This window comes from Phyllobates terribilis, unplaced genomic scaffold (genome assembly GCF_046119375.1).
Source record: "Phyllobates terribilis strain yellow unplaced genomic scaffold, ASM4611937v1 Scaffold_11__3_contigs__length_659146591, whole genome shotgun sequence".
Lineage (NCBI taxonomy): Eukaryota > Metazoa > Chordata > Amphibia > Anura > Dendrobatidae > Phyllobates > Phyllobates terribilis.
Window position 1 is genome coordinate 486142360 of NW_027362771.1, and position 17459 is coordinate 486159818.

The 17459-nt window shown below is 47.5% G+C and overlaps 1 long non-coding RNA gene across 1 annotated transcript; it reads left to right on the top strand.

Moving 5' to 3' along the window:
* The first annotated feature begins 1240 nt into the window (after positions 1-1240).
* LOC141165252 (uncharacterized) lies at positions 1241-13945 on the top strand. The gene is made up of 3 exons (XR_012251115.1): positions 1241-1310; positions 13088-13243; positions 13342-13945. It is a non-coding gene; the product is annotated as an uncharacterized lncRNA (long non-coding RNA).
* Positions 13946-17459: the final 3514 nt, after the last annotated feature.

Below are 17459 nucleotides of genomic sequence, written 5' to 3' on the forward strand. Positions count from 1 at the left end.
GCTCTGTGCTTTCACAAAATGTCGGAGGAGCCCCCGCACTTTCCATGGTTTTCAATGCCGTGAACTTGGGGAAAAAAGGCCGCCAGAGGCGGCGCATGTGCGGATTGAGATCGTGACACCGAGATCTTGTCTCCCGAGGTCTCAACCTAAGCATGTGCCGCCTGCGGTGACCATTTTCCCTAAGTCTACAGCATTGAAAACCACGGGAAGTACAGGGGATCCGCCGGCATTTTGTGAAAGCACGGAGCCCGTCTCATCATCGTACATCCCCCTCCCAGCCTGGGGTCCACAGCATCACCCCACTCCTGCTGCTGCCAGCTTCCTGTAGCAGCGACCCTGCTCCACCACAGCAGCCCCCTTCCCTGGGTAATCTACCGTAAAAGCGGACTATAAGAAGCACCACCATTTTATTAAAAAAAATTTTTTCCTATTTTTCTCACCAAAATTTGGGGTGGGTCTTATGATACGGTGCATTTTATAATCTGCAAAATATGGTAAGTTAGTAAAATAAATAGGGAGCTGTGTGGGGGCTCATACTGTATACAGGGGGCTATGTGTGTGCTCATATGGTATATAGGGGGGCTGTGTGTGGGCTCATACGGTATATAGGGGGATGTTGGCATACTTAATTCTGCTCAATATTAAATGATATAAATATTATTTTATATTAATTGTAGTTAATATTAATATTGAGCAGAACTAATTTCAGCCTTTCAGCCTATTGGTTCAGGCCCCCACAACAGTTACGTTCTCTCATGTGGTCCCTCTGGAAAATTAATTGCCCACCCCTGATATATACCATCATTTATTATCCAGTATATACCATCTGATGTCTGTATAACAGTATGTCATACATACCATCACATATTATCCTGTATACTGGGTGTAATATACTGTGCACAGACATCAGATGGTGTATAGAGGATAATACGTGACTGGTGTAATATCTAATGTCTGTACTCATGGTGTAATGTGCACTAGTTACATATTAGCCGGTATGTGGTATAATATATATACTATAGGCACAAACATCCCATATTATATACAGGATAATAGGAGGCTGGTATAATATCCATAGCTAACAACCCTCCCCTATTCCCTGGGCCTGTCCCGATTTGAGGGCTCAGTCCCGTCCCGGCTCAGCTGTTCTCCCGGCAGGGGCGTTGCTAGGCGCTGGGCTTTTTTTCCCAGACATGCAGGCTTTCCATGCTGTGTGTGACCCCTTGTAGCTCCGCCTCCCGCTCCCTGCTCCTCCCCGGCATCAGTGCAGAGGAATTCTACTGTGCAGAGAGACCGCACAGCATGAGGAGGTGAGGGGACAGGGGGCGGGGCCAAGTCTGCGGAGGACATGACAACAAGGCGCGGTCCTGAGGTGAAGGGAGAGACCCGCAGCCTCTCCCATCTGTGGCTGCTGTTATTACAGGATGGGAGGGGGCTCATGCAATGTCACCAGCAGCTCTGCAGTCGGGACTAGGGGAGATGGGAAGGGGATTTAGGGACACTGCAGGGCTGACAGCTCTCCTGCCTACAGCCCATCCTCTGCTGCTGATTGCAAACACCAGGCCCCACCACTGCCACTGGAGACATGATGGAGAAGAAGTGAATATATACGTGTCATGTTGTGCCCGCTGTGTGTGTGATGTCCATGTGATGATTGTGCCTGTTGTGTGTATGATGTCCGTGTGATGGTTGTGCCCTCTGTGTGTATGATGTGTGTGTGTGATGGTTGTGCCCACTGTGTGTGTGATGTGTGTGTGTGATGGTTGTGCCCACTGTGTGTGTGATGTGTGTGTGTGATGGTTGTGCCCACTGTGTGTATGATGTGTGTGATGGTTGTGACCGCTGTGTGTATGATGTCCGTGTGATGATTGTGCCCGTTGTGTGTATGATGTCTGTGTGATGATTGTGCCCGTTGTATGTATGATGTCTGTGTGATGATTGTGCCCGTTGTGTGTATGATGTCTGTGTGATGGTTGTGCCCTTTGTGTGTATGATGTCCGTGTGATGGTTGTGCCCGTTGTGTGTATGATGTCCGTGCGATGGTTGTGCCCGTTGTGTGTATGATGTCCGTGTGATGGTTGTGCCCGCTGTGTGTATGATGTGTGTGTGTGATGGTTGTGACGCGCCCCCAGAGCCGTGGGGTACTCGGCAGCCGGGCCTATGGATGCTGGTGGGGGATATCACGTTGGCTAACCCGGTCCGTGGCCTAGGGTGGTCACCAAAAAGGGGGGTAATATTTATAGGGGATTTGTGAAGTGTTCGTGACGCCACCTGTGGAATGCGGCTAAAGGGAGCCGCCGCTGCGGAGCAGTCCTCTGGAGCTGGTGTTACGGCAGCAGGGATGGTGTGGCTCTCCACAGGTAGCGCTAGCTCCAGGGCAGTGTAGGTAGTGTAATTTGCGCTGGGCGTTGTAGTGCCCGGGAGGCAAGAGGGCGCAGATGAAAGAATGTACGTTGCAGTCATCCGAGTTTTTACTCACAGTTCTTATGACAGTTCCACTGGTGCACTGTACGGGTGCCAGCCTCCCACGTCGCGCTGCATTCACCAGGCAGGGGTTCAGCTCTTCCTCAGGCAGATTAGAAGCACCTGACAGAACCCCACTTTCTTGTGTTCCTAGCTAGACCGTCTTCACGCTGGGTCTTTCTCCCTCCTGCCCTGCGCTTCCCCACTCTCAATCCCGCTCGGGTGCTCTGAAGTCCTTCCTGTCTTCTTGCAGTTCCTGGACCTGCTTGACCCTCACGGGGATTAGAATGAGGCTTTGGCAACTGACTATATAAGCCAGAAGCCTCCGGTTTTCCCAGCCGAGACTTAGAGTAACACGGCTGGACCAGGGGCCGGTTCCCTTCTTGCGGCCTACGATCCCTCTGTCTTCTGACAGATTCGGGGCGTACGGGAGCCTACTCCTCTGCTCCCCTCCTGGGCCTCTAGGACTAGGCCCTACTTGTGGAGCAGAGCTCCTAAAGAGCCTCTGCTCCCAGACTGACTTCCCTCACTCACTGAGCTCTACTGCACTGCCACCCTAAGATGGCTTCCCTTTTTATATACCTCCTGTAATGGTTCTCCTCTAAACTACTTCCTCCACCCACACCCACTACTGTTCCCCCTACCTCTGGGTTCCCCCCCACTCCAGCCAGGGACAGGGCTCAGCTCTGCGCACGCATGTTGCCCCTCCAGCCGGCCTGGAGCAGTGTAGTGTTGAATGTGGGTGTTGGGGTTCCGGGCAGCACTCACTCCTTACCTGAGAGAAGGAGATACCACACCTCTGGTTGAGGTGCAGTACCTCTGTGGTGACTGAACCCTCAGGGGCGCCACAGTTGTGCCTGATGTGTGTGTGTGATGGTTGTGCCTGTTGTGTGTATGATGTCCATGTGATGGTTGTGCCCGCTGTGTGTATGATGTCCGTGTGATGGTTGTGCCCGTTGTGTGTGTGATGTCTGTGTGATGATTGAGCCCGTTGTGTTTATGATGTCCGTGTGATGGTTGTGCCCGCTGTGTGTATGATGTGTGTGTGTGATGGTTGTGCTCGTTGTGTGTATGATGTCGGTGTGATAGTTGTGCTCGCTCTGTGTATGATGTCCGTGTGATGGTTGTGCCTGTTGTCTGTATGATGTCCATGTGATGGTTGTGACCGCTGTGTGTATGATGTCCATGTGCTGGTTGTGATCGCTGTGTGTATGATGTCTTTGTGATGGTTGTGCCCACTGTGTGTATGATGTCCGTGTGATGGTTGTGCCCGCTGTGTGTATGATGTCCGTGTGATGGTTGTGCCCGTTGTGTGTATGATGTCCGTGTGATGGTTGTACACGCTGTGTGTATGATATGTATGTGTGTGTAATGGTTGTGCCCGTTGTGTGTATGATGTCCATGTGATGTTTGTGCACGCTGTGTGTATGATGTGTGTGTGATGGTTGTGTCCGCTGTGTGTATGATGTCCATGTGATGGTTGTGCATGCTGTGTGTATGATGGTTGTGCCCGCTGTGTGTATGATGTCTGTGTGATGGTTGTGTTCGCTGTGTGTATGATGTTTGTGTGATGGTTGTGCCCACTGTGAGTATGATGTCTGTATGATGTGTGTGTGATGGTTGTGCACACTGTGTGTATGATGTCCGTGTGATGGTTGTACCCGCTGTGTGTATGATGTGTGTGTAATGGTTGTGCCCGTTGTGTGTATGATGTCCATGTGATGGTTGTGCACGCTGTGTGTTTGATGTGTGTGTGATCGTTGTGTCCGCTGTGTGTATGATGTCTGTGTGATGGTTGTGTCCGCTGTGTGTATGATGTTTGTGCCCGGTGTGTGTATGATGTCCGTGTGATGGTTGTGCCCGTTGTGTGTATGATGTCCGTGTGATGGTTGTACCCGCTGTGTGTATGATGTCCATGTGATGGTTGTGCACGCTGTGTGTATGATGTGTGTATGATGGTTGTGCCCGCTGTGTGTATGATGTCTGTGTGATGGTTGTGTTCGCTGTGTGTATGATGTTTGTGTGATGGTTGTGCCCACTGTGAGTATGATGTCTGTGTGATGGTTGTGTCCGCTGTGTGTATGATGTGTGTGTGATGGTTGTGCACACTGTGTGTATGATGTCCATGTGATGGTTGTACCCGCTGTGTGTATGATGTGTGTGTAATGGTTGTGCCCGTTGTGTGTATGATGTCCATGTGATGGTTGTGCACGCTGTGTGTATGATGTGTGTGTGATGGTTGTGCCCGCTGTGTGTATGATGTCTGTGTGATGGTTGTGTCCGCTGTGTGTATGATGTTTGTGTGATGGTTGTGCCCGCTGTGTGTATGATGTCTGTGTGATGGTTGTGCCCGCTGTGTGTATTATGTCTGTGTGATGGTTGTGCACACTGTGTGTATGATGTGTGTGTGATGGTTGTGCGCTCTGAGTGTATGATGTCTGTGTGATTTTTGTGCCCGCTGTGTGTATGATGTCCGTGTGATGGTTGTGCCCTCTGTGTGTATGATGTCAGTGTGATGCTTGTGCATGCTGCTGTGTATGATGTCTGTGTGATGGTTGTGCTCGTTGTGTGTATGATGTCTGTATGATGGCGTGCCCGCTCTGTGTATGATGTCTGTGTGATGGTTGTGCCCGTTGTGTGTATGTTGTCCGTGTGATGGTTGAGCCCTCTGTGTGTATGATGTCTGTGTGTTGGTTGTGCCTGCTGTGTGTATGATGTCCATGTGATGGTTATGCCCTCTGTGTGTATGATGTCTGTTTGTTGGTTGTGCCCGCTGTGTGTATGATGTCCATCTGATTGTTGTGCCCTCTGTGTGCATGATGTCTGTGTGATGGTTGTGCCCGCTGTGTGTATGATGTCCATGTGATGGTTGTGCCCTCTGTGTGTATGATGTCTGTGTGATGGTTGTGCATGCTGTGTGTATGATGTCCATGTGATGGTTGTACCCTCTATGTGTATGATGTCTGTGTGATGGTTGTGCACTCTGTGTGTATGATGTCCATGTGATGGTCGTGCCCTCTGTGTGTATGATGTCTGTGTGATGGTTGTGCCCGCTGTGAGTATGATGTCCATGTGATGGTTGTGCCCTGTGTGTGTATCATGTCTTTGTGATGCTTGTGCATGCTGTGTTTATGATGTCTGTGTGATGGTTGTGCCCGCTATGTGTATGATGTCTGTGTGATGGTTGTGCCCGCTGTGTGTATGATGTCTGTGTGATGGTTGTGCCCTATGTTTGTATGATCTCTGTGTGATGGTTGTGCATGCTGTGTGTATGATGTCCATGTGATGTTTGTGCCCGCTGTGTGTGTATGATGTGTGTGTGTGTGATGGTTGTGACACGCCCCCAGAGCCATGGGGTACTCGGCAGCCGGGCCTATGGATGCTGGTGGGGGATATCACGTTGGCTAACCCGGTCCGTGGCCTTGGGTGGTCACCAAAAAGGGGGGTAATATTTATAGGGGATTTGTGAAGTGTTCGTGACGCCACCTGTGGAATGCGGCTAAAGGGAGCCGCCGCTGCAGAGCAGTCCTCTGGAGCTAGTGTTACGGCAGCAGGGATGGTGTGGCTCTCCACAGGTAGCGCTAGCTCCAGGGCAGTGTAGGTAGTGTAAGTTGCGCTGGGCGTTGTAGTGCCCGGGAGGCAAGAGGGCGCAGATGAAAGAATGTACGGTGCAGTCATCCGAGTTTTTACTCACAGTTCTTATGACAGTTCCACTGGTGCACTGTACGGGTGCCAGCCTCCCACGTCGCGCTGCGCTCACCAGGCAGGGGTTCAGCTCTTCCTCAGGCAGATTAGAAGCACCTGACAGAACCCCACTTTCTTGTGTTCCTAGCTAGACCGTCTTCACGCTGGGTCTTTCTCCCTCCTGCCCTGCGCTTCCCCACTCTCAATCCCGCTCGGGTGCTCTGAAGTCCTTCCTGTCTTGTTGCTGTTCCTGGACCTGCTTGACCCTCACGGGGATTAGAATGGGGCTTTGGCAACTGACTATATAAGCCAGAAGCCTCCGGCTTTCCCAGCCGAGACTTAGAGTAACACGGCTGGACCAGGGGCCGGTCCCCTTCTTGCGGCCTACGATCCCTCTGTCTTCTGACAGATTCGGGGCGTACAGGAGCCTACTCCTCTGCTCCCCTCCTGGGCCTCTAGGACTAGGCCCTACTTGTGGAGCAGAGCTCCTAAAGAGCCTCTGCTCCCAGACTGACTTCCCTCACTCACTGAGCTCTACTGCACTGCCACCCTAAGATGGCTTCCCTTTTTATATACCTCCTGTAATGGTTCTCCTCTAAACTACTTCCTCCACCCACACCCACTACTGGTTCCCCCTACCTCTGGGTTCCCCCCCACTCCAGCCAGGGACAGGGCTCAGCTCTGTTCACGCATGTTGCCCCTCCAGCCGGCCTGGAGCAGTGTAGTGTTGAATGTGGGTGTCGGGGTTCCGGGCAGCACTCACTCCTTACCTGAGAGAAGGAGATACCACACCTCTGGTTGAGGTGCAGTACTTCTGTGGTGACTGAACCCTCAGGGGCGCCACAGTTGTGCCTGATGTGTGTGTGTTATGGTTGTGCCTGTTGTGTGTATGATGTCCATGTGATGGTTGTGCCCGCTGTGTGTATGATGTCCGTGTGATGGTTGTGCCCGTTGTGTGTATGATGTCTGTGTGATGATTGAGCCCGTTGTGTTTATGATGTCCGTGTGATGGTTGTGCCCGCTGTGTGTATGATGTGTGTGTGTGATGGTTGTGCTCGTTGTGTGTATGATGTCTGTGTGATGGTTGTGCACGCTGTGTGTATGATGTCGGTGTGATAGTTGTGCTCGCTGTGTGTATGATGTCTGTGTGATGGTTGTGCCCGTTGTGTGTATGATGTCCATGTGATGGTTGTGCCCGCTGTGTGTATGATATGTGTGTGTGTGTGTGATGGTTGTGCCCGTTGTTTGCATGATGTCCATGTGATGGTTGTGACCGCTGTGTGTATGATGTCCGTGTGATTGTTGTGCCCGCTGTGTGTATGATGTGTGTGTGTGATGGTTGTGCTCGTTGTGTGTATGATGTCTGTGTGATGGTTGTGCATGTTGTGTGTATGATGTCCATGTGATGGTTGTGCCCGCTGTGTGTATGATGTGTGTGTGTGATAGTTGTGCTCGCTCTGTGTATGATGTCCGTGTGATGGTTGTGCCTGTTGTCTGTATGATGTCCATGTGATGGTTGCGCCCGGTGTGTGTATGATGTCTGTGTGATAGTTGTGCCCATTGTGTGTATGATGTCTGCGTGATGGTTGTGCCCACTGTGTGTATGATGTCCATGTGATGGTTGTGATCGCTGTGTGTATGATGTCTTTGTGATGGTTGTGCCCGCTGTGTGTATGATGTCCGTGTGATGGTTGTGCCCGCTGTGTGTATGATGTCCGTGTGATGGTTGTGCCCGTTGTGCGTATGATGTCTGTGTGATGGTTGTGCCCGCTGTGTGTATGATGTCCGTGTGATGATTGTGCCCGTTGTGTGTATGATGTCCGTGTGATGGTTGTACACGCTGTGTGTATGATGTGTGTGTGTGTGTGTAATGGTTGTGCCCGTTGTGTGTATGATGTCCTTGTGATGTTTGTGCACGCTGTGTGTATGATGTGTGTGTGATGGTTGTGTCCGCTGTGTGTATGATGTCCCTGTGATGATTGTGCCCGCTGTGTGTATGATGTCTGTGTGATGGTTGTACCCATTGTGCGTATGATGTCTGTGTGATGGTTGTGCCCGCTGTGTGTATGATGTCCGTGTGATGGTTGTGCCCGCTGTGTGTATGATGTCTGTGTGATGGTTGTGCCCTCTGTGTGTATGATGTCTGTGTGATGGTTGTGCATGCTGTGTGTATGATGTCCATGTGATGGTTGTGCCTGCTGTGTGTATGATGTCTGTGTGATGGTTGTGCCCTCTGTGTGTATGATGTCTGTGTGATGGTTGTGCCCGCTGTGTGTATGATGTCTGTGTGATGGTTGTGCACTCTGTGTGTATGATGTCTGTGTGATGGTTGTGCATGCGGTGTGTATGATGTCTGTGTGATGGTTATGCCCGTTGTGTTTATGATGTCTGTGTGATGGTTGTGCCTGTTGTGTGTATGATGTCTGTGTGATGGTTGTGCCCGCTATGTGTATGATGTCTGTGTGATGCTTGTGCCTGCTGTGTGTATGATGTCTGTGTGATGGTTGTGCCCGCTATGTGTATGATGTCTGTGTGATGGTTGTGCCCATTGTGTGTATGATGTCTGTGTGATGGTTGTGCCCGCTATGTGTATGATGTCTGTGTGATGGTTGTGCATGCTGTGTGTATGATGTCTGTGTGATGGTTGTGCCCGCTATGTGTATGATGTCTGTGTGATGGTTGTGCCCACTGTGTGTATGATGTCTGTGTGATGGTTGTGCCCGCTGTGTGCATGATGTCTGTGTGATGGTTGTACCCTCTGTGTGTATGATGTCTGTGTGATGGTTGGGCCCTCTGTGTGTATGATGTCTGTGTGATGGTTGTGCCCATTGTGTGTATGATGTCTGTGTGATGGTTGTGCCCATTGTGTGTATGATGTCTGTGTGATGGTTGTGCCCGCTGTGTGTATGATGTCTGTGTGATGGTTGTACCCTCTGTGTGTATGATGTCTGTGTGATGGTTGAGCCCGCTGTGTGTATGATGTCTGTGTGATGGTTGGGCCCGCTGTGTGTATGATGTCTGTGTGATGGTTGTGCCCGCTGTGTGTATGATGTCCGTGTGATGGTTGTGCCCGCTGTGTGTATGATGTCCGTGTGATGGTTGTGCCCTTTGCGCGTATGATGTCTGTGTGATGGTTGTGTCCGCTGTGTGTATGATGTCTGTGTGATGGTTGTGCCCGCTGTGTGTATGATGTCTGTGTGATGGTTTTGCCCGCTGTGTGTATGATGTCTGTGTGATGGTTGTGCACGCTGAGTGTATGATGTCCGTGTGATTTTTAACATAGCGCTTTTAAATAGAGCAGGGGTGGGAGATTAATTTTCCCAAGGGGCCACATGAGAGACCGTGACTGTTGTGGAGCCCGAACCAATAGGTTCAAATTAATTCAGATCAGTATTAATATTAACATATTAATTATATTTTTTGTGTATATTTATATTATCACTTAATATTGAGCAAATTTAAGTATGCTGACATCCCCCTATATACAGTATGAGCCCCCACACAACCCCGTACATACAGTATGAGCCCTCGCATAGCCCCCAATATACAGTAAGAGCCACCACAAGAAAGCCAGATGTCGTATAATGAATCTACATAAAGATGAGAAAGTTCTGGCGGCTCCGACTGTGAATGAGGGAACAAAAACTAATCCTCAGGTCCCAACAAGAGATGAGCAGGACTCACAGATGACGCCGCACTGCCCCGGAAGATAAGAGATTCATGGCCTCCAGTCCAGCCGCCAGGTAGCACTGACCTGGACGTCCGACTGGAGTCCCCGGAATCCATCCGCTCATCTCTAGTCCCAACTGCCCTGGATACAGTGGACAGTACTGGATTTGGGTCTGCGCCTTGCAGTCTCGGCCGTCTGCTGAATTTCCCTCACTACCAGCGCCCCTCTGACAACTCCTCCTACCGGGCGAGAAAGATAATGGTAAATGGGCGTGGATTGGGGTGTAACCAGGGGTGTGGCCAAAATTTGCCGCGCATAGCCTCTTTCTGTCCCCCTTTCTGTTCTTCAAAAGTTGAGAGGTATGAATATCTGATGTCTGTATCACAGTATATCGCATACCATCACATATTATGCTGTATACTGGATGTGATGGACTTTGATACAGGCATCCAATGTTATACAGAGGATAATATGTCACTGATGTAATATCTGATGTCTGTGCTCATAGTGTGGTACATAACTGTCACATGCTATTCTGTATGTAATATCAGATGTATGTAGTCATAATATATCTTATTCCAGTACAGATGAGCGAATTGATTCGCAGGACACTGGTCAAACAGTCCCGTCAGTAGTCTGTGGCCACCAGACCAGAGCCCCGCGAGCCTCCTCCTTCCTGCCGGCATCTCTGACTCCTCTTTTGATTATAGTCTTTGCATGATGTCATCTTTTTGGCGTGACACATACATGACATTGTGCCTGGCTACAAATCAAAGGAAGAGAAAGAGAATGGTGTCAGGTAGGAGGCTGTCAGGGCTCGTATCCAGCAGCCACTGAATATTCATCTGACCATTGGATCAGGGTCCTGCAAATTCAGTTGCTCATCTCTATATATCAGTCATATATTCTCCTATGTATATTGTATTGTATGTGGTATAATATGTTCACTGTGTGCACAGACATCAGATGGGACACACATGATAATTAGTGACTCGAACATCATATACTATAATGTGGAGTTGACTTTTACATTGATGACTTGCTCGATCAAGTATGTAGGAAATAATACTCAAAATAATAATTCATAGGTATCTATGTGGCAGACCTGTGCGTATGTGTGGCCACCTTTAGGCTGTGTGCCCACTATGCGTTTTTTAAGCGTTCCCGCAGCGGCAATTCTGCTGCAGAAACGCTTAAAAAATGCTTGGTAGAAGGTCTGCCATGTTCCTCAATGATAATCCGCATGTGCTGTGCACATGCTGCGGAAATTTCCGCTGCGGATTATCATTGCGGAAAAATCCGCAGCACTACCAATTATTTTGTGTAATCGCAGCGTTTTCGCCGCCATTGATTTGCATTGAATCGCATAATATCCGCATGACTACATGTGCACGTGTGGATATTTAGCGATTCAATGTGCGGATGGTACCCGGGTTTGGAGAAGAAGAGACTCTCCTCCAGACCCGGGTACCATAGTACCTGTAAAAAAAAAAGAATTAAAATAAAAATTATATATTATACTTACCTTCTGATGGCCCCCGGTCTCCATAGTGATGTGTCCTGGCTTCCTGGCAGCTTGTGATGGTCTAAAAGGACCTGCCATGACGTAATTTAGTCATGTGACAGGTCACGCGACCGCCGACCTCGGCGGTCGCGTGACCTGTCACATGACTAAATGACGTCATGGCAGGTCCTTTTACACAACCGCGAGACACCGGGAAGACCGGACGCATCGGATAAGGAGACCAGGGGCCGTCAGAAGGTAAGTATAATATTTATTTTTTATTTTTTACCATTCTTTTACGGTCACACTATATAAATCCATACCGGTTGCATGGATTTATATAGTGTGACCAAGTTGTCAAGCACTTTCCAAGTGATGCTAAAATCCCTTGGAAAGAGCTTGACAACCTGCATGCGGAAATGCATGTGAAGAACGCTTCACTTATGCTTGTCCCTGGCAGGAAAAACGCATGTAGAATCCACTTCGTTTTTTCTGCCAGGGAGATGCAGAAACGCTAAGGAAAAATTTGCAGCATTTCTGCATTGTGGGCACTTAGCCTTACTCTGTATAGAAGTGTAGAAAAGCACAGCGTACCTTGGATTACACCTCTAACAACCTAAATCCGTTTTGTAGTGGTCAGACATTGTACATATTATGCTTATGTATTACCATTTTTAAATGCTCACCTGAACTGGACCAAGTGCTGTCATTTTTTTCCACGGGCAGCACTTAGACTATACGTTTGTGTGAATATAGCCTATGAAGCAGCTGGTAATAAACATGTTGAAGGGGTTTTCTGTGAACAAAAGTATATTTTAATCAATAGATCTTGGAATAATAACTTCCACAATTGGATGTGTTTAAATAAAATGTCCCTGTACTGAGATAATGTTATAAATGTGCCCCTGCTCTGTACTGTGTAATGGCTGTGTCTGACTGTGCAGGAACATGGTCTGATCATACCACAGCTACTGGGCAGGAGAGGAAGCAAAAGAGGATATAGCATAGATTAAATCACTGCACACTCTAGTTTCAAGATGCAATCGATGGGTCAAAACGTTCATTTACTGTTGCCTTATTCCCTGCACCTTAAATGTGTCTTATTGCATGTCTTCAAATAGACTTTAGTTTGCATCTTGAAACTAGAATGTGCGGTGATTTAATCTACGCCGATTCTGGGGATTCCACATCCCGTGTACCTGCACCTTGACCTACAGACTGTGTGCACGCTAATCTTCTATATATAAAGAGAGCATATATACATTACAGCAGGGGATCACAGCTGAGTCTTTCTTTGAGCTAAAATATTGTTTAAAAACAGGCAGTGAAATGTTTTACTCACAAAAAGAATCCTCTGTGATCCCATGCTGTAATGTCTGTATACTCTTTTGCTTCCGCCCCTGCCCAGGAGATGTGGTATGATCAGAACATGTTCCTGCACGGTCAGACACAGCCATTACACAGCACACAGCAGGGGCACATTTATAAGATTATCTCAGCACAGGAACATTATTATAGCACATCCAATTGTGGAAATTATTATTACTCCAAGATCTATTGATTAAAATATACTATTGTTTGTGGGAAAACGACCTTTAAGGATGGGCCGCTACTCATGGACCACTGCTGTGTGCTTGCCCCCAGGCTAAAATTTGCCAGCCAGCCCCTGCTAGCAGTGATATTAGAATACGCACTATACATGTTATTACATACAGCATCCTTTACCTATAAAAATTGTATATAATCTCTTCCACTTTTCTTTCCAGTGGGTGTAGTGACAAGCTTATGGAGCAGTTGCCGGGACCAGTGCCGCCGCGAGCGACAACAGGGTAGGAAGAGTGGTGATGTGGCTCTTAAAAAGAAAGGCCATACCTATATTATGACCGGCTCCTGTTTTTGACCCTAGTCCTAGATTTTCACCCGTAAGTGGCTATCTTTTTCAGTTTTATTTGTTGTAATGGTTTGATTATTACTTTGCATATTAAAAATGCTTTTTTCTCTGTCATCCCTGACCTTACAGATCTGACTGGACCAAAAAGGTAAATACCTGTAGCTCGGAGGTGCTGGAGGCCAGAGAGGAATCTGAAGTGGAGGCCGGAGCTGGGGGCCAGAAAGAAGAAGAGCCTGCGGAGAGCACCAGTACACCACAGCCCCTCGACACCTCCCCTCATGCACCAATAAGCCAGCATCGCTACTGCCCCACCATTACTGGCGTACGTGACATGGGAATACCTGTGAGTGATGATGATGATGATGAGAGTTTTTGTCTAAGCCTGGCCCGTTATTTCAGCCACGTTCCCTTTTTATTGACTCTGCAAACCAGGGCTGCCCTCCAAATTGTTTTGTCTGCCGCTGCGCCACCGAATTCACCGATGGCCGTCTTTTAATTCCTTGAAAGGTGGCAACTTTCTGAGGACAACAAAACCCGGTCATTAGACCCCCCAAGAAGGGCACTCAGCAGACCCACAATCACGGCAGCCACCACCTCCAGTGCCAGCATCACGGCAGTCACCACCACCACCACCACCTCCAGTACCAGCATCACAGCAGCCATCACCACCACCTCCAGCCACAGCATCACAGCTGCCACCACCAACTACAGTGGCACCATCACGGCAGCCACCTCCAGTGCCAGTATCTTGGCAGCCACATCCATTACCAGCATCACGGCAGCCAACAACCCCCTCACCAGCATGTCTCTTGCCCCAATCACCCTTGTCTTGTTGGCATGATGGCCAAAACACAGAAGACAAGGCCAGACAAAGATCTGAGATACAGGATTTGTGTGCTGAGATGCCGCCACAGTCACTGAAAGGTGTTACATAGATGCGTATTATATGGACGCTATATGGATGGCATAAGCATGGTCCTTTTGCTGTGAGGTTTTTTTCTCGCACACATTGACTTGCATTGGCGAGTCTCTTCTGATATATGCAGCCACTTGCAGCATGCTGTGATATTTTTTTCTCAGTTCGATCCGAGCTGGGGAAAAAAAAATCACAGATGAACACATGATCATTCAATAACAAGAGTCAGAGTGCAATCCAATTTTTTTTTATCACATTGCACTCGTGTGATTTAAACGCAGATGAGTATGAGCCCTTAGACTCAGCCAAAAGATTGTAGACATAGAGTATATCTTATTGCTCTAATAGGCATCTAGTCATTCAACAGAGGCCATTAACTATATATTCTACATGCAGGGCTTGTGAATTGTCCATTATTAAAATAAACAGTATATAAAAAGCTGTGCAGGAGACGGCAGTGAAGGACATGACAAATATTAATAACAATATGTAAAATAATCACAGGCTGCAATTACCCTCCATGTTTTTTCTTAAACAATGAAATCAACTTTTTCTTGCGGTTGTAAATTTGAAATGACAGTGATAGCTATGATGACATCACAAGGCACATGACATCATAGACATCACAATTGGAATAGAATGTATAATGTTCTACACTGCTGCCATCTTGTGTCACTATAACCTGACAGCTGGAAGAGGACGAGTCCAGGTAAGTAGCTCTTTACTTTTAAGCTTTGGTATACTTATAGTGTATCCACCGAATTTATCATGGATTGCCGGGAACACTCTGTAATAAGACATTTTCAGGACAACCTCTTGTCTAAATGAGAAATTGCTGACGATCAGTTGATATTAGGTGGGTGGCGGAAGTCAAGTTGGGACATCTTTATGGGGCTCCATTTTTGGGTAGTTTTGCCATTTATGTGGACAAATTATTTTATTATCATTCTCTGTTCTCAGATCTTTGGTTCCTATTGAATTAGGGGCTGACATTGGAGTTGTAGTTTAACCCCTTTAAAGCTCAAGACGTACTAATACGTATGTGCGCCCTGGGACTTAAGAGCCTGATACGTATTATTACGTCTTTGCGATCGCGCCGGGTGTCAGCCGATTGTCGCAGCTGAGTCGATCGCAGCATTGCGGGGGCAAGGGGAGGTGATCGGGATACTCACCTCTCCTGCCGGCGTCCAGCGATGTCTGCCGCGGCTTCCCGGATGTTGCCATGACGACCCGATGTCGTCATGACAACATCTGGGTCACCAGACAGCAGGAAGATATTTTGGCAAGCGCAGTGCATGACCAAAGTATCTTCTGCATTTGCAGCGCTGACAGCCTGTATAGCACAGTGCTGGTGCTCCATCCCTATGCTATACAGGCGATCAGAATAAAAAAGTGAAAGTCCCATAGTGGGACAAAGAATAAAAGTAAAAAAAGTGTCAGAAAGTGAAGAAAATAAAAAAAAAATTAAAAAAATAATCCACCAAAAATAAAAATATAATGTACCCATCAATAAATATTATTATGAAAAAAAAAAACAAAAAAAAACAATAAAAGTACACATATTTGGTATCGCCGCGTCCAGAATGACCTGACCTATAAAACTGTCCCACTAGTTAGCCCCTTCAGTGAACATGATAAAAAAAAAAATGAAGCAAAAAACAATGCTTTATCACCATACTGCCTAACAAAAAATGGAATAACACGTGATCAAAAAGACGAATATAAATAATAATGATACCACTGAAAACGTCATCTTGTCACGCAAAAAAACAAGCCGGCATACAGCTCCATCAGCCAAAAAATAAAAAAGTTATAGCTCTCAGAATAAAGCGAAGCAAAAATTTTTTTTTTCTGTAAAATAGCTTTTATTGTGTAAAAGCGCCAAAACATAGAAAAACTATATAAATGTGGTACCACTGTAAACGTACTGACCCGAAGAATAAAGCTACCTTATCAATTTTACCACACACGTAACAGCATAAAAAAAAAATAAAAAATTCCTGAATTGTTGGTTTTTGTTTATTTTGCCTCCCACAAATCGAAATAGAAAGCGATCAAAAAATGTCACGTGCCTGAAAATGGCACCAATAAAAATGTCAACTCATCCCGCAAAAAACAAGACATCACATGACTCTGTCGGCCAAAATATGGAAAAATTATAGCTCTCAAAATATGCCGATGCAAAAACTAGATTTTACAAAAAAATGCGTCTTTTAGTGTGTGACAGCTGTCAATCATAAAAACCCGATATGATTCTGGTATCGCTGTAATCGCACTGACCCAAAGAATAAAGTCGTCTAAGCTCTTATACCGCACGAGGAACGGCGTAAAATATAAACTCTAGGGTTAGGGTTAGGGTTGTGGTAGGTTTAGGATTGGGGTTAGGGTTAGGGCTAGAGTTAGGGTTGGGCTAGGGTTAGGGTTGGGGTTAGGGTTAGGTTTAAGGTTGGGCTAGGGTTGGGGTTGGGGTTAGGGTTGGGCTAGGGTTAGGGTTGGGCTAGGGTTGGGGTTAGGGTTGGGCTAGGGTTAGGGTTGGGCTAGGGTTGGGGTTAGGGTTGGGCTAGGGTTAGGGTTGGAGTTAGGGTTGGGCTAGGGTAGGGTTAGGGTTGGGATTTTTTTCAAAAGTAAAAAAAAAAAAGATGACGATATGGCGACTAGTGTTGAGCGCAAGTGCTCGCTACTTGAGTTTGCATCGGGTAAGCACTGAGTATCGCGGGTGATCGAGTGACATGCTCGAGTCTCCGCCCCATATGCTTCGCGGCCAAAAAAAACTTGCGGGGATTTCCAGCCATGCATGAGCGATCCCCGCATGATTTTTTTTGGGTGTCTAATAGCCGTGAAACATGCGGGCGGGGACTCGAGCATGTCACTCGAGCACCCGCGATACATGCTGCATACCTGAGTACCCGATGCAAACTCAAGTAGCGAGCACTTGCGCTCAAGACTAATGACAACTTATTCAATATGATGACCTAATGTTATCAAATTCTGTGTCGTACCTCTGGGTTCAAAATGTTCACTATACCCCTTGATAAAATCCTTGAGGGGTGTAGTTTCCAAAGTGGGGTCACTTGTGGGGGGTTTCCACTATTTAGTCACATCAGGGGCTCTCCAAACGCGACATGGCGTCCGCTCTCGATTCCAGCCAGTTTTGCATTCAAAAAGTCACACTGTGCTCCTTCCCTTCTGAACTCTGCCGTGCGCCCAAACACTGTATTTTCCCCACATATGGGGTATTGGCGTACTCAGGAGAAATTGCACAAAAGTTTTTGGGATCCATTTTCTCCTCTTACCCTTGTGAAAATAAAACAATTGGGGCTAAAACATCATT